A 12,122-nucleotide genomic window follows, 5' to 3' on the forward strand; every position below is an offset into this window, starting at 1 on the left:
GGCGCCGCCGCGCCCTGCCCTGCCGGCGCCGCCCCGGCCGGAGCTGCGTAGCGCCGCCGCCGCCTCCGCCCCGGCCTCCTCCGGCCAGATCCGGGCCGGCGATGCCCGGATCCGTCCATCCCCGGCATCCCCGCCCTCTCCGTCTGCCTCTTCTTCCTCTCCGGCGAACTTCTCCTGCGAGCCGTCGTGCCTCGAAAACCGTGCAGACCTAGAGGTTGACCCCGTTTTCGTCTAAGTCCTGAATATTTTTACATAATCATGCCGCGTTTGACCTGTTATATCTCTGCATCCGTAGCTCTGTTTTGTGTGTGTAATATGTCAAATTATTCGTCTCGACGAGTAGATCATTTCATTCCATTGCATCATTTTCATTTGAGTTCATCTTGATACCCTAAATGCTGTTGGAAGAGTGCTAAGTGTTGTTAATCTGCTGAAACTGTTATAACTTGCTCTTTTGTCATTTTTGTCATGATTGATGTGTGCATCCTATGAGGTTGATGTCTACCTGTGTTTTGATCTATGCCATGCCATCTTTCCAGAGGTGCTATCCATGTATTTTTGTGATTTGTGTGCTGAGTGCATCGAGCTTGCTAAGTAGGATACTTGCTGTTGCTGATTCCAGTCCCTGTTTTGCTGTTATTTTTATGCCATGTAAACATGTTGCTATAGAGAGATCCATGCATATTTTGAGATACTTCAGTAAGGATGTTTTGAACATGTGGTTGTTGTCTATCCATTCATGCCCTTGTTTGCAATTATGGAGTAGTCTAGCATGTCATTTGAGTGATCTACTTTTGCTTCAAAATGTTTCCTGGCAGATTGTTTACATGTTATTCAATTTTGCCAACGTTGCTATAGTTGATCCTTGCATGCCATGGACTTGTTCTTGCCTTGGTTTGTTTCATAAACATGTCTTCTTGATGATGCTGTGCTTATCTTGTCATGCAATGACTTGTGATGAGTGAATCGAGCTTGTTAAGTAGTGTACACGCTGTTGCTGTTTTGCTAGGCTGAATCTGTTATTTCTTGATGCTATATAAACATGTTGCTACTAATCATTCTATGCATAATCTGGAGATGATCATGAAACATGTTTTGTTCTACATGTCATGCTCTATCCATTCATGCCCCTGGTTGTATTTATAGCTTGCTGTAGCTTCTTCATATCTTGCTCCAAAGATGCTTCATAATGTTGTTGTCAGCCTGTTAACATTAAGTTCACTTGTTCCCATGTGTTTTTGTAGTGTTCCATGCACCCTATGAACTTTCTCTTGCTATGCTTAGCTTCACAAACATGTCTTCTTACTATTGGTTGCCTTGCCATGCCATGTATTGCTCTGTAGAGAGTGGTTCAAGCTCATCAACATGCCTACTTATCGTTGTTCCTGCCATGTATGAATCTGTATAATAACTTGCCATGTTTACGTGGGTGACATCATATTCTCTGATCCTTTTTGGCTTATGGTCAGTAAGGGACTTTTGTTCTATGCAATTAGTAGATTCATGCCATGCCTTTGTTTGGCATGATAAGTTCCTCTAACATATTGTTTGATAGCTCTAAACATTGCAACCTGATGTTATTTCTACTAATGACTGAAACTGTTATTATTTGCAATCTTACCATGTGTGTTTGAGCATGTTCTAGTGATTTATGGAGATAGCTCAGTGTTCATGTTTTGTTATGCTTTACCTGTACATCATGCCCATGCCTTTTGTTTTCTTGTTGAGGTCCTGTAGCATGTTGTTTTGGTGCTTGCAATATGCCTAGTTGCTGTTTTGGACAGATTGTTGCTATAACTTGTTTCATGTGTGTGTGTTGAACCGTTGCTCCGTTTTGAGTGTGCTCTATATGAAACTTGCTTGATTTTGTATGTAGTTTCATATTATCATGTTGCATCCATGTTTTGAGGTGTTTGCTTGATGTTTGGGTGCATTTTGCATCAATGCCATGTTGATCTTGTTTTGCTCATATCTTCTAGGCCGTAGCTCCGAACTAAATGAACTTTATATGTAACTTGACTAGAATCTCCTGTAGAACATCTTGGTGCATCTTAACTTGCTATTTAACAACTTGAACATAAGGTTTATTCAGATCTGGACCAATTTCGAAATATGCATATGAGGACTTACCGGAATTGTTATATGTTGTTCCCGGCCTCATTTAAACTTGCCTTGACATGTTGCTCTTGTTTGCATCATCTCTTGCCATGAGTAGCTTCATGTAGCTTTGTCATGCATCATGTTTGGTTGTGCATCATGTCTTGTTCATGTGTGGTGTATTTACCTTGTTGTGTGCTTCTTCTTGTTAGTTCCTGTTTCGTTGCGATCGTGAGGATTCGTTCGTCTACGGTTGGTTCGGCTTCATCCGTTCGTCTTCTTCATGGACTCGTTCTTCTTCCTTGCGGGATTTCAGGAAAGATGACCGCTACCCTGGATCTCACTACTATCATTGCTATGCTAGTTGTTTCGTTCTATTGCTATGCTGCGCTACCTATCACTTGTTTATCAAACCATCCCAAATTGCCATGAACCTCTAACCTTTGACACCTTTCCTACGCAAACCGTTGTTTGGCTATGTTACCGTTTTGCTCAGCCCCTCTTATAGCGTTGCTAGTTGCAGGTGAAGTTGAAGATTGCTCCATGGTGAACAGGTTTATGTTGGGATATCACAATATCTCTTATTTTAATTAATGCATCTATATACTTGGTAAAGGGTGGAAGACTCGGCCTTATGCCTGGTGTTTTGTTCCACTCTTGCCGCCCTAGTTTCCGTCATACCGGTGTTATGTTCCCGGATTTTGCGTTCCTTACGCGGTCGGGTGATTTATGGGACCCCCTTGACAGTTCGCTTTGAATAAAACTCCTCCAGTAAGGCCCAACCTTGGTTTTACCATTTGCCTCACCACCACCTATCCCTTTCCCTTGGGTCGGCCAACCCGAGGGTCATCTTTATTTTAGCCCCCCTGGGCCAGTGCTTGTCTAAGTGTTGGTCCGAACCGAGTAGACTGCGGGGCCCCCTCGGGGAAACTCGAGGTTTGTTTTTACTCGTAGGATGTCTCATCCGGTGTTGCCCTGAGAACGAGATATGTGCAACTCCTATCGGGATTGTCGGCGCATCGGGCGGTCTTGCTGGTCTTGTTTTACCATTGTCGAAATGTCTTGTAAACCGGGATTTCGAGTCTGATCGGGTCTTCCTAGTAGAAGGTTTATTCCTTAGTTGATCGCGAGAGCTTATCATGGGCTAAGTTGGGACAACCCTACAGGGTATAATCTTTCGAAAGCCGTGCCTGCGGTTATTGGCAGATGGGAATTTGTTAATGTCCGGTTGTAGATAACTTGACACCAGATCCGAATTAAAATGCATCAACCGCGTGTGTAGCCGTGATGGTCTCTTCTCGGCGGAGTCCGGGAAGTGAACACGATTTTTGGGTTATGTTTGATGTAAGTAGGTGTTCAGGATCACCTCTTGATCATTGCTAGTTAACGACCGTTCCATTTGTTCTCTTCTCGCTCTTATTTGCGTATGTTAGCCACCATATCATGCTTAGTCGCTGCTGAAGCCTCACCACTTTACCCCTTCCTTTCCCATTAAGCTTTGCTAGTCTTGATACCCATGGTAATGGGATTGTTGAGTCCTCGTGGCTCACAGATTACTACAACAAAAGTTGCAGGTACAGGTTCTGCGATGATCATGACGCGAGAGCGATGCTTGCTTGCGTTGAGTTCTTCTTCTGCTTCTTCGATCAGGGGATAGGTTCCAGGTCGGCAGCCTGGGCTAGCAGGGTGGATGTCGTTCGGGTTTCTGTTTGTGTTTCATCCGTAGTCGGATGGTTCTCTGATGTATTGTGATGTTGTATTCGTGGGGCATTGTATGCCGCTTGTATGTATCCCCAACTATTATGTAATGTTGATGTAATGATATCCACCTTGCAAAAGCGTTCCAATATGCGGGTCTATCCTTGGTGGGACCTTCGAGTTCCTTTTGGATAGGGTCGCATAATGGGCGTGACAGGGATGAACTATTACGGAACGAGTAAAGAGACTTGCCGGTAACGAGATTGAACTAGGTATTGAGATACCGACGATCGAATCTCGGGCAAGTAACATACCAATGACAAAGGGAACAATGTATGTTGTTATGTCGTTTGACCGATAAAGATCTTCGTAGAATATGTAGGAACGAATATGAGCATCCAGGTTCCGCTATTGGTTATTGGCCGGAGACGTGTCTCAGTCATGTCTACATAGTTCTCAAACACGTAGGGTCCGCACGCTTAACGTTCGATGACGATTAGTATTATGAGTTTATGTGATATGTTGTACCGAAGATTGTCCGGAGTCCCGGATATGATCACGAACATGACGAGGAGTCTCGAAATGGTCGAGACATAAAGATTGATATATTGGACGACTATATTCGGACACCTGAAGTGTTTCGGATAAAACTGGAGTGCCCGAGGGTTACCGGAAACCCTCGGGGAACTAATGGGCCTCGATGGGCCCTAGTGGAGAGAGAGAGAGGGGCCGGCCAGGGCAGGCCGCACGCCCCTCCCCCTGAGTCCGAATAGGACAAGGAAGGGGGGGGGCAACGCACCCCTTGCCTTCCCTCTCTCCCTCTCCTTCCTTCCCTCTCTCTTCCCCTTGTTGGAAACCTACTAGGAATAGGATTCCTAGTAGGAATCCTACTTGGGGCGCGCCCTACAGGGGCCGGCTAGCCTCCCCCTTGCTCCTTTATATACGGGGGCAGGGGTGCACCCTAGAACACACAAGTTGACAATTGTTTTAGCCATGTGCGGTGCCCCCCCCCTCCACAGTCACACCTCAGTCACATCGTCGTAGTGCTTAGGCGAAGCCCTACGCCGGTACCTTCATCATCACCGTCACCACGCTGTTGTGCTGACGAAACTCTCCCTCGGCCTCAACTGGATCAAGAGTACGAGGGACGTCTCTGAGCTGAATGTGTGCTGAACGCGGAGGTGCCATAAGTTCGGTGCTTGGATCGGTTGGATCGCGAAGACGTTCGACTACATCAACCGCGTTAACTAAACGCTTCCGCTTTCGGTCTACGAGGGTACGTGGACACACTCTCCCCTCTCATTGCTATGCATCACACAGATAGATCTTGCATGATCATAGGAATTTTTTTTGAAATTACCGCGTTCCCCAACAGTGGCATCCGAGCCTGGTCTATGCATAGATGTTATATGCACAAGTAGAGCACAAAGAGTTGTGGGCGATAATAGTCATACTGCTTACCAGCATGTCATACTTTGATTCGGCGGTATTGTTGGATGAAGCGGCTCAGACCAACATTATGCGTACGCTTACGCGAGGCTGGTTCTACCGACAAGCTTTGCACATAGGTGGCTGGTGAGTGTCTGTTTCTCCAAGTTTAGTTGAATCGAGTGTGGCTACGCCCGGTCCTTGTTGAAGGTTAAAACAGCATACTTGACGAAAAATCATTGTGGTTTTGATGCGTAGGTAAGAACGGTTCTTGCTAGAAGCTTGTAGCAGCCATGTAAAACTTGCAACAACAAAGTAGAGGACGTCTAACTTGTTTTTGCAGGGCTTGCTGTGATGTGATATGGTCAAGCATGATGTGATATAAATTGTTGTATGAGATGGTCATGTTTTGTAACAAAGTTATCGGCAACTGGTAGGAGCCATATGGTTGTCGCTTTATTGTATACAATGTAATCGCCATGTAATTGTTTTACTTTATCACTAAGCGGCAACGATAGTCGTAGTAACAATAGGTGGAGAAAAGACAACGATGCTACGATGGATATCAAGGTGTCGCGCCGGTAACGTTGGAGATCATGACGATGCTTCGGTGATGGAGATCATGAGCACAAGATGATGATGGCCATATCATGTCACATATTTTGATTGCATGTGATGTTTATCCTTTATGCATCTTATTTTTCTTAGACCGTCGGTAGCATTATAAGATGATCCCTTACTAAATTTCAAGGTACAAGTGTTCTCCCTGAGTATGCACCGTTGCTACAGTTTGTCGTGCCGAGACACCACGTGATGATCGGGTGTGATAAGCTCTACGTTCACATACAACGGGTGCAAGCCAGTTTTGCATACGCAGAATACTCGGGTTAAACTTGACGAGCCTAGCATATGCAGATATGGCCTCGAAACACTGAGACCGAAAGGTCGAGCGTGAATCATATAGTAAATATGATCAACATAGTGATGTTCACCATTGAAAACTACTCCATCTCACATGATGATCGGACATGGTTTAGTTGATTTGGATCACGTGATCACTTAGATGATTAGAGGGATGTCTATGTAAGTGGGAGTTCTTAAGTAATATGATTAATTGAACTTTAATTTATCATGAACTTAGTACGTTATAGTATTTTGCATGTCTATGTTGTTGTAGATCAATGGCCCATGCTACCATTCCTTTGAATTTTAATGTGTTCCTAGAGAAAGCTAAGTTGAAAGATGATGGCAACAACTACACGGACTGGGTCCGTAACTTGAGGATTATCCTCATTGCTGCACAAAAGAATTACGTCCTGAAAGCACCGCTAGGTGCCAAGCCTACTGCAGATGCTACTGATGACGTTAAGAACGTCTGGCAAAGCAAAGCCGATGACTACTCGATAGTTCAGTGTGCCATGCTTTACGGCTTAGAATCGGGACTTCAAAGATGTTTTGAACGTCATGGAGCATACGAGATGTTCCAAGAGTTGAAGTTAATATTTCAAGCAAATACCCTAGTTGAGAGATATGAAGTCTCCAACAAGTTCTAAAGCTGCAAAATGGAGGAGAATAATTCTGTCAGTGAACACATACTCAAAATGTCTGGGTATCATAATCACTTGACTCAGCTGGGAGTTGATCTTCCAGTTGATTGTGTCATTGACAGAGTTCTTCAATCACTGCCACCAAGCTATAAAGGCTTAGTGATGAACTATAATATGCAAGGGATGAACAAGACTATTCCCGAGCTCTTCGCAATGCTAAAAGCCGCGGAGGTAGAAATCAAAAAGGAGCATCAAGTGTTGATGGTCAATAAGACCACTAGTTTCAAGAAAAAGGGCAAAGGGAAGAAAGGTAACTTCAAGAAGAACGACAAAAAGGTTGCTTCTCAAGAGAAGAAACCCAAGTCTGGACCTAAGCCTAAAACTAGTGCTTCGACTGCAAAGGGACTGATCACTGGAAGCGGAACTGCCCCAAGTATTTGGCGGATAAGAAGGATGGCAAAGTGAAAGGTATATTTGATATACATGTTATTGATGTGTACTTAACTAATGCTCGCAGTAGCGCTTGGTTATTTGATACTGGTTCTGTTGCTCATATTTGCAACTCGAAACAGGGGCTACAGATTAAGCAAAGATTGGCTAAGGACGAGGTGACGATGCCCGTGGGAAATGGTTACAAAGTCGATGTGATCGCGGTCGGCACGCTACCTCTACATCTACCATCGGGATTAGTTTTAGACCTGAATAATTGTTATTTGGTGCCAGCGTTGAGCATGCACATTATATCTGGATCTTGTTTGATGCGAGACAGTTATTCATTTAAATCAGAGAATAATGGTTGTTGTATTTATATGAGTAATATCTTTTATGGTCATGCACCCCTGCTGAGTGGTCTATTTTTGTTGAATCTCGATAGTAGTGATACACATATTCATAGTGTTGAAGACAAGAGATTGAAGTTTAATAATGATAGTGCAACTTATTTTTGGCACTGCCGGTTGGGTCATATCGATGTAAAGCGCATGAAGAAACTCCATGGTGATGGACTTTTGGAATCACTTGATTATGAATCACTTGGTGCTTGCAAACCATGCCTTATGGGCAAGATGACTAAAACTCCGTTCTCCGGAACAATGGAACGAGCTACTGACTTATTGGAAATAATACATACTGACGTATGCGGTCCAATGAGTATTGATGCTCGTGGTGGGTATCGTTATTTTCTTACCTTCACAGATGATTTGAGCAGATATGGTTATATCTACTTAATGAAGCATAAGTCTGAAACATTTGAAAAGTTTAAAGAATTTCAGAATGAAGTGGAAAATCATCGTAACAAGAAAATAAAGTTTCTACGATCTGATCGTGGAGGAGAATATTTGAGTTACGAGTTTGGTCTTCATTTGAGACAACATGGGATAGTTTCACAATTAACGCCACGTGGAACACCATAGAGAAATGGTGTGTACGAACGTCGTAACCGTACTTTATTAGATATGGTGCGATGTATGATGTCTCTTACTGATTTACCACTATCATTTTGGGGTTATGCTCTAGAGACGGTTGCATTCACTTTAAATAGGGCACCATCAAAATCCGTTAAGACGATGCCTTATGAACTGTGGTTTGGCAAGAAACCAAAGTTGTCGTTTCTTAAAGTTTGGGGTTGCGATGCTTATGTGAAAAAGCTTCAACCTGATAAGCTCGAACCCTAATCGGAGAAATGTGTCTTCATAGGATACCCAAAGGAAACTGTTGGGTACACCTTCTATCACAGATCCGAAGGCAAAATCTTTGTTGCTAAGAATGAATCCTTTTTAGAGAAGGAGTTTCTCTCAAAAGAAGTGAGTGGGAGGAAAGTAGAACTTGATGAGGTAACCATACCTTCTCCATTATTGGAAAGTAGTTCATCACAGAAATCAGTTCCCGTGATTCCTACACCAATTAGTGAGGAAGCTAATGATGATGATCATGAAGCTTCAGATCAAGTTACTACCAAACCTCGTAGGTCTTCCAGAGTAAGATCCGCGCCAGAGTGGTACTGTAATCCTGTTCTAGAAGTCATGTTACTAGACCATGATGAACCTATGAACTATGAGGAAGCGATGATGAGCCCAGATTCCGCGAAATGGCATGAGGCCATGAAATCTGAGATGGGATCCATGTATGAGAACAAAGTGTGGACTTTGGTGGACTTGCCCGATGATCGGCAGGCCATAGAAAATAAATGGATCTTTAAGAAGAAGACCGATGCAGACGGTAATGTTACTGTTTACAAATCTCGACTTGTTGCGAAAGGTTTTCGATAAGTTCAAGGAGTTGACTATGATGAGACTTTCTCACCCGTAGCGATGCTTAAGTCTGTCCGAATCATGTTAGCAATTGTTGCATTTTATGATTATGAAATTTGGCAAATGGATGTCAAAACTGCATTCCTGAATGGATTTCTGGAAGAAGAGTTGTATATGATGCAACCGGAACGTTTTGTCGATCCAAAGGGTGCTAGCAAAGTGTGCAAGCTCCAACGATCCATTTATGGACTGGTGCAAGCCTCACGGAGTTGGAATAGACGCTTTGATGGTGTAATCAAAGCATATGGTTTTATACACACTTTTGGAGAAGCCTGTATTTACAAGAAAGTGAGTGGGAGCTCTGTAGCATTTACGATCTTATATTTAGATGACATATTGTTGATTAGAAATGATATATAATTTCTGGATAGCATAAAGGGATACTTGAATAAGAGTTTTTCTATGAAAGACCTCGGAGAAGCTGCTGTAACGCCCCGGATTCGATGCGCCAGGTGTCTTCCAGTTATTTGTCGTTGTTGCCATGTCATTTGCTTGCGTGTTGCATTTTTCCACGTCATCATCTGCATTTCATCTGTATGTTTTTCAAAACTTGCATTTGTTCGGGTTCCCCCGGTTCTCTCTATTGTCCGTTCCGAGCCCCGACACTCTCAAACACGCCCGCGGCACCTCCGAAATATTATTTCATAAGTGGCATAAAAATGTTCTCGAAATGGGTTGAAAGTTGGCGTGCGGTCTTATTATAGTGTAGACAGAGCGCCTGTCAAGTTTCGTCGCATTCGGAGCTTGTTTGATAGCCCTACCGTTGAACTTATAGCGGTACCGTTGCCGGTACCTTCGTCGGACGTTTTCGGTATCCGGAAACAGTTGCCGGGCTGCATTTCTCCCCTCTTCTCTCAGCCCAACCCTCTCTTCACAGCCCACTAGGCCCAACTACCTACCCCCCTCCGCTCCGGACCGTCCGATGGTGATCGAACGACTCCGAAACGGAGCTAATCCACTAACCCTAGCCCTCTTTCCTATTTAATCACACCCTCTTGCCATTCTTGGCCTCCACCTACCTCCCTCCTTGGTTTCCGCGCCCCTCCAACCTGCAGCCGCCGCCTCCCACCTCCATTTCCGCACCGCCCCACTCCATCGCCGCCACTTGTCGCCGCCAAAATAGCCTTGCGCCGCCGCCACGTCAGCTGCGCCACCCGCGCAGCCAACCGCGGGCGGCCACGTCGCCTCCCTGGCTTCCCCTGCTGCCGTGGCCTGCAGAGCCCGTAGCGAGCCCGCGTAGGCCCATTCATCCGCGCCGCCAGCCCGCGCCAGCCTGGGGCCGCGCCCGCGCCCTCGCGCGCGGCTCACGTTGCCCCTCCCGCTCGATCCCGATGGGATCAGGAGTGCCTCGCCGGCCTCGTCCCTGCAACCCCGCCACTGGAGCTCCTCACCGCCGGCGACCTGATCTCGCCGGAGCAGGTCCACCTCTCCGCCCCCTCGCGCCTCGCCCGCTTCCTTCTCTCCCTCTTCCTCATGGCCTCTCTCTCCCGCAGGGATTCATAGAAGATCTCCGCCGCTCAGATCTCGTCGCCGGAGCCCCTCTGACTTCCTCCCGCGGCTGGATCTGGCACCACGCTGCCCGGATCCATCCATTCCTGCCGCCCCGCGCCGTTTCTCCCCTGCCTCGCCGTCCAAGGTGTCGGATTTCGGGTTCCGGCAGACCCTCTAGGTTCGAACTCTGGGGTGCGCGCAGAGATCTAGCCTTCTACTGCCTGCGCCTCGCCGCCTCGCTAGGATCCAAGCAATCAAAGGAACAACATAAGAGACACAGAGTTTATACTGGTTCAGGCCACCATTGTGGTGTAATACCCTACGCCAGTGTGTGGTGTGGTGGATTGCCTCTTGGGTTGATGATGAACAATACAAGGAAGAACAGCCTCGCGAGGGTCTGTTCTTGGCTGGTGCGATGAACTACTAGGGGGAGTTCAGTCGCTCTTTCTACTAGCTTCCTGGTGAGGATCCCATTGCCTCTATCTTGTGGTGGCTAGTCCTATTTATAGGCAAAGGCCCTGTGCCTCCTCCCAAATATTGAGTGGGAAGGGCGCCAACAATTGCCCATTTTGAAGGGGAACATCTAGTACACTTATCCTGACTAAAGTTGGTCCTCGCCTGCCAAAGGCTCTGGTGGTGACGCCGGCTTGGGCTCCACGATGACCTCCATCCTGCCGTTCTACTAGTCTTGGTCTTGTTGCACCGAAATGGATGCCTTTGCTTGATGCTCTCGCCTGCGCTTGCTCCCTTTGCACCAAAGAGGAAAGAAGGACACTACGCGGGCTGCTGCCCGCCTGGCGCCCTTGGTCGTCATGGCTTGCGTCACGGGCACCTCGTGAGGTACCCTGCCTTGATCTCTCCGCCTCCTCGCGAGCCAACCTGGCGAGGCCGCGCCTGAGGAAGCCTCTTGTCGTCCGCCCCGCGAGGCTTGGCCCCTCGCGAGGGTCTTGAGCTCGTGCTGATGGAGATGGGCCATGCTGGGCCGCCCCTTGAGCCACGCTGCAGGCCGCAGGCAGGCAAGTCTAGGAACCCCCGTTCCCAGAACGCCGACAGTAGCCCCCGGGCCCAAGGTGCGCCCGGGCTTGGCTGAGCAGAGAAGCGAAGGGGCAAGCACGAAGCGTCGCGGGCCCTAATAGCCTGCGGCCTTGGGCGCCGCGTGGCGGTTGATTGGACGTGGGCGGCTCCGCTCCCCCACGACGCCTCGGCAACTGCGCGAGCTGACAAGTCCCTGCATGCAAAGCGGGTCATGATTACCTGTGATCGTGGAGGCCGGCGGTTGGCCTCCTCTGGCTATAAGTACGGGAAGGCGCCTGCCCTTCCGGTCCATCCCCTCTCGCTTCTCTTCCTTCTTCATGGCTCCGCCAAAGAGGTTCTCCGCCGCGGAGAAAGGGAAGGCCCGCCAGGTAGAGCTTGACTCTCCTCCACCCAAGCATGGTCGAGGCCATCCCCGCAAACACCCTGCGACTCCCATGGTGGCTCCCCGCGGTCGCGGAGGCGATCTTCGACGTGGTGAAGGGTAGCCGGCCGCCGCTGGGGGACGCGCTACGGCTGC

This window comes from Triticum dicoccoides, chromosome 2B (genome assembly GCF_002162155.2).
Source record: "Triticum dicoccoides isolate Atlit2015 ecotype Zavitan chromosome 2B, WEW_v2.0, whole genome shotgun sequence".
NCBI classification, from domain to species: domain Eukaryota; kingdom Viridiplantae; phylum Streptophyta; class Magnoliopsida; order Poales; family Poaceae; genus Triticum; species Triticum dicoccoides.